Here is a 5,939-nt window from a genome sequence, read left to right on the forward strand (position 1 = left end):
CACAGCATGGGGATGTGAAAGTTAACATGATGCTATTGGAACTCATGGGTTAGTGAGTCCTGTCGAGGTGTGAGTTATATACAGAGGGAGTTCTGAGGCCCAAAGAGGGGAATACCCTCATCCACATTATTTGTTTATTTTTAGTTTTGAGACAGAGTCTCCCTCTGGAATGCAGAGGCTGGAATGCAGTCAAGCTATCTCTGCTCACTGCAACCTCCACCTCCTGGGCTCAAGCGATTCTCCTGCCTCAGGCTCCCAAGTAGGTGGGATTCTAGGCACCCACTACCGCACTGAGCTAATTTTTGTATTTTTAAAAGAGACAAGGTTTCGCCATATTGGCCAGGCTGGTCTTGAACTTTTGGCCTAGGTGATTTGCCTGTCTCAGCCTCCCAAAGTGCTGGGATTACAGGCATGAGCCACCATGCCCGGCCCATTCATCGACATTAAAGGCAAGAGAGTGTTGGCCCTATCTGGCTCCCAGGTCTCTGGCCCTGAACTGTATGGTCATTTGCAAACACTCTGCCTCTCTCACACACACACACAAATCAACCATCCACTTAGAGTCTAGAAATGAAGCCCCTGAAGTGAGCTCACCTAGTGACAACGGACCATATGGACTGCATGTGAACACCCCCAAGGGATGCTATCCTTCCAAAACCCTACCTGTGGTGCATGTAGCTCAGTCCTTCCTCAGAAAATCCAGGTTGAGTTTCTAAAACTTTAGTTTGTATTTATTTATTTATTTAGAGACAGAGTCACAAACACAAGAAGAAAATAAAAAAATAAAAAGAGACAGAGTCTCGCTCTGTCACCCAGGCTGGAGTACAGTGGCACAATCTCAGCTCACTGCAACCTCTGCCTCCCAGTTTCAAGAGATTCTCCACCCCCAGCCTCCTGAGTAGCTGAGACTACAGGCACCCGCCACCATGCCTGGCTAATTTTTTTTTTTTTTTTTTTTTTTTTGTATTTTTAGTAGAGACAGGGTTTCACTACATTGGTTAGGCTGGTCTTGAACTCTTGACATCAAATGATTCACTCACCTCAACCTCCTAAGTGCTGGGATTACAGGCATGAGCCACTGCACCTGGCCTTGAGTTTCTAAAACTTTGGAATGCCCAGACCCACCTACCACAAGATCACAAAGGCCTTGGAACTTGACAGTGGCCTCCAAGCTCCACCCATCATAAGCCCCATCACCACGTTAGAAACCTCTCCCCTGAGGTGCAGCCTCCCCTAAACCTCTTGGCAGGTGGGAAGAAGAGGAAGAAGCAGTGTGGTGACCCACAAACATCTGTCAGAGCCATCTTGACCAAAGTGGCTTTTGTTATGCACCCAGGAGGAAGTGGTGGGTGGGGAACCAGGCTGGTGGAAGAGAGCGGCAGCTGAGAGCAAGGCAGCGCCTGCCCAGCAAGGCCTCTGTGAAGCTGCAGGCAGACCTTTAGCCCTGATTTAGCCCTGAGCCCTCCAGGGACTGGAGGCAGCCAGGCCTGGAGGACTGGTGTGGGGCAGGGAAGTCCCGCCTGCTTCTCCAGCCAGAGCCCTGCAGCCCACTCAATGTCTGTGGCCATTTGTCTCAGTGTGCTGAGCAGCCTCCTGCTGCCATACCCCAGCTTACTCCACTTTTTTTTTTTTTTTTTTTTGAGACAGGGTCTCACTCTGTTACTCAGGGTGGAGTACAGTGACGCTAACTCAGCGCAGCACAGCCTCAACCTCCCCAGGCTCAGGAGATTCTCCCACCTCAGCCTCCTGGGTAGCTGGAACCACAGGCACATCCCACCACAGCTACCTAATTAAATTTTTTTTTTTTTTTTTTTTTGTAGAGAAGGGGTTTTGCCATGTTGCCCAGGCTTACGCATCATTTTATTCATTTAAAAGCCACAGGAGGCCGGGCATGGTTGCTCATGCCTGTAATCCCAGCACTTCAGGAGGTGAGGCAGGTGGATCACCTGTCAGGAATTTGAGACCAGCCTGGACAACATGGTGAAATCCCGTCTCTACTACAAATACAAAAAATTACCCAGGCATGGTGGTGGGTGCTTGTAATCCCAGCTACTCAGGAGGCTGAGGCAGGAGAATTGCTTGAAACCAGGAGGCAGAGTTTGCAGTGACCTGAGATCATGCCACTGCACTCCAGCCTGGGTGACAGAGAGAGACTCCATCCCAAAATTTAAGTAAATAAATAAATAAAAACCAAAAGAGAGAAAGACTCAGCAGGAAAGTGTATGGACTGGGACTAGAGGGGCCATGAGGAATAGGGGCAGCTCTGCAAATTATTGCTGTTGTTTTTTTTTTCTGAGACGGAGTCTCGCTCTGTTGCCCAGGCTGGAGTGCAATGGTGCAATCTTGGCTCACTGCAACCTCCACATCCCAGGTTCAAGAAATTTCCCTGCCTCAGCCTCCCGAGTAGCTGGGATTACAGGCGTGAGCCACCATGCCCGGCTAAATTTTTTTTGTTAGAAAAAAACGTGGTTTCACTCTGTTGGCCAGACTGGTTTTGATCTCTGATCTCCTGCCCTCGCGATCTACCCACCGTGGCCTCCCAAAGTGCTGAGATTACAGGTTTGAGCCACCGCATCTCGCCACCTGGTGCTCTTAAACTGCTCCCCTCTATGGTCAATGTTGACCTTGAATCAACAGCTGCTGAACCCAAGAGACCTCACAGATGTCTAGATTCAGCACCTAGAGGGCGCCACCTACCCTCTACGCTGTGTTCCCATGACTCCAGAAATAATTAATTGCAACTTGCATTAAGTCCACAGGCAAGTTTGAAATCTAGCTAGAAAAAGTAGCAGCAAAGGCAAAATAAGCTGAAATTTGTTAGAAAAGCAAAGAGAAGGGCGCGGTGGTTCACGCTTGTAATCCCAGCACTTTGGGAGGCCAAGGCGGGTGGATCACGAGGGCAAGAGATCGAGACCATACTGGTCAACATGATGAAACCTCATCTCTACTAAAAAATACAAAAATTATAGCCAGGCGTGGTGGTGGGCGCCTGTGGTCCCAGCTACTCAGGAGGCTGAGGCGGAAGAATCGCTTGAACCTAGGAGGCGGAGGTTGCAGTGAGCTGAGATTGCGCCATTGCTCTCCACCCTGGCGACAGAGCAAGACTCCGTCTCAAAAAAAGAAGAAGAAGAAGAAGGGCTGGGCGCGGTGGCTCACGCCTATAATCCCAGCACTTTGGGAGGCCGTGGCGGGTAGATCACGAGGTCAAGAAATCGAGACCATTCTGGTCAACAAGGTGAAACCCCGTCTCTACTAAAAATACAAAAATTAGCTGGGCATGGTGGTGCGCACCTGTAGTCCCAGCTACTCGGGAGGCTGAGGCAGGAGAATTGCTTGAACCCAGAAGGCGGAGGTTGCGGTGAGCCGAGATTGTGCCATTGCACTCCAGTCTGGGTAACAACAGCCAAACTCTGACTCAAAAAAAAAGAAGAACAGGGAAGAAAAGCAATGAGAAGGTCTCATAAAATGCTTCCAGTTCAAATCAGAATTAAGGTAAACATTAGGTCCCACCAGCTTCGCAGAGCTGTAGATGTTTTGCTCTTGTTCTTTCAAAAAGAAGAATCTGTAATAAGCATGTTCATTTGAGAGAAATACTGTGCTTGTTAACTTTTTTGCAGCCATCCCCAAGTTAGTTTAAACTTTGTATGTTGTTCAAGAACAGGGTATATGCTGGTTAGGATGTGTTTATAGCTGATGATGCATCTCCAAAAAATTTTTCATGGAGATGGCCAGCTTCTGAACATCTTCAATCCTGACAGCATTATACAGAGAGGCCCGGATGCCTCCCACAGACCTGTGCCTGTTCAAGGGCAACATATTGAATTCAAGAGCTTTATTAAGAAACCTTTTTTAAGCAGCATCTCCTTCGGCATTGATGATTCAGAATGGAATATTCATCTTGCTTCTATTTTGGGGTCCACTGGACATATGTAGAATCCTTGAATTATCAATAATCTCACAAATCATTTGGGATTTGATGGAGCTAAGCTTCTCCATGGCTGCGGCACCTCCATTGTTTTTAATCCACTCCAGGACCAAGCCCACGACGGAGATGCTAGAACATGGAGGTGTGTTGTACCCGGAGCTATTTCCAGCCTGCACCTTGTATCCAGGACCGAGGGGCACTCTCTGAGGGCATACCCCTGTAGGTCATCACAGACAATCACCACGGTGACCCCAGCAGAGTCAGCGTTCTTCTGGGCACCAGCAAAAATCACACCAAACTTGGAAACATCCACTGGCTTGGATAGGAAGTTTGAGGACATGTTGCAAACCAGTACTGCTCCCTTGACACGGGGCATAAAGTCACACCCCACACCATGCACCATCTCATTTGTGCGGTGATACACATAGGAGGCATCCCAGTTGAGGTTCCAGGTGCTTGGATCTGGAATAACTATATCAGTCACAAGTTTGGGTGAACGGTATTTACAGTCCCACACTTCTTGGCTTATTCTGTGGCCTTAGCAAGCTCCCGTGCCACACAGTCTGCACAGCTTCCTGCTTGCTTTCTTTTTTCCTTTTCTTGAATTAGAGTCTTTCTCTGTCACCCAGGCTGGAGTGCAGTGGCACGATCTCGGCTCACTGCAACCTCCGCCTCCAGGGTTCAAGCGATTCTCCTGCCACCACATGTGGCAGTACATCCAGCTAACTTTTGTATTTTTAGTAGACATGGTTTCACCATGTTGGCCATGCTGGTCTCGAACACTTGACTTTGTGATCCGCCCACCTCGGCCTCCCACAGTGCTGGGATTACAGATGTGAGCTACCGTCCCCGGCCACCTTCCGGCTTTCAGGCCAATCAGGTTTAAGGGGACAGCACTGAACTGGCTGGACCCACCTCTTGGCACAAAAGTCACCTTATAGTTGTCCGGAATGGCTAACAGTTACTGCACGAGATTCTCTGTCTGTTAAGAATCTTGGCAAAATCTGACAACTTGTGACATTTCTTTTTTATTTTATTTTTATTTTAAAGATGGGGTTTTACCATGATGGCCAGGCTGGTCTTGAACTCCTGACCTCAGGTGATCCACCCACTTCGGCCTCCCAAAGCCTGTGACTTATTTCAAGACACTAATACCAACTCCCTTGTAGTCTAATAATTCCTTTTGTATCTTTAACAACACTGAGCACTGCAGCTCGGCAGGACCAGGCCCGGAGTTAACCACCTGCCTTGGGGTGTCCATGGTGTGGCGGTGAGGGCGGCGAGTGAGCCAAAGAGGACCACACATGTGAACAGCGAGCATTCCTGGCTGCTGCAGGGAGTGTGCTTTTTTGTTTGTTTTTGTTTTTTTACTTTAGAGCCAATTGTGTAAATTTTTTTTGACTTTTTAGAGACAGAGACAGAGTCTTACTCTTTCACCTAGACTGGAGCACAGTGGTGTCATCATAGCTTGCTGCAGCCTCCAACTCCTGGGTTCAAGCAATCCTCCTGCCTCAGCCTCCTGAGTAGCTGGGACTATAGGTACCCGCCACCATACGTGGCCAATTTTTGTATTTTTTCATGGAAGCGGGGTTTTGCTGTGTTGCCCAGGCTGGTCTCAAACTCCTGGGTTCAACTTGTCCTCCCACCTCAGCCTTCCAAAGTGCTGGGATTACAGGCATGCATCACCACACCTGGCCTTACTTGGTCTTTTTTACAGGCTATCTACAACACCTGGCATTGTTAATAAATATTTGTTGAATGAATGCCTCTCTATAGAATAATTCCAGGCTCATACCTGTAATCCCACCACTTTGGGAGGCCTAAGCTGAAGGGCTGCTTGAGGTCAGGAGTTTAAGAGTGGCCTGGCAACACGGCAAGAGCCTATCTCTACAAATTTTTTAAATTTTTGAGATGGAGTCTCGCTTTGTCCCAGGCTGGAGTGCAGTGGCCTGATCTCAGCTCACTGCAGCCTCCATCTCCCAGGTTTAAGTGATTCTCCTGCCTCAGCCCTCCC

At 48.6% G+C, this 5,939-nt stretch overlaps 1 pseudogene; it reads right to left on the reverse strand.

Annotated features, from left to right (window-relative positions):
- Positions 1-3,603: 3,603 nt before the first annotated feature.
- On the reverse strand, positions 3,604-5,186 carry LOC100409181 (phosphoserine aminotransferase-like; annotated as a pseudogene).
- Positions 5,187-5,939: the final 753 nt, after the last annotated feature.

The sequence above is a fragment of the Callithrix jacchus genome, chromosome 12 (assembly GCF_049354715.1).
Source record: "Callithrix jacchus isolate 240 chromosome 12, calJac240_pri, whole genome shotgun sequence".
Taxonomy (NCBI): Eukaryota; Metazoa; Chordata; class Mammalia; order Primates; family Cebidae; genus Callithrix; species Callithrix jacchus.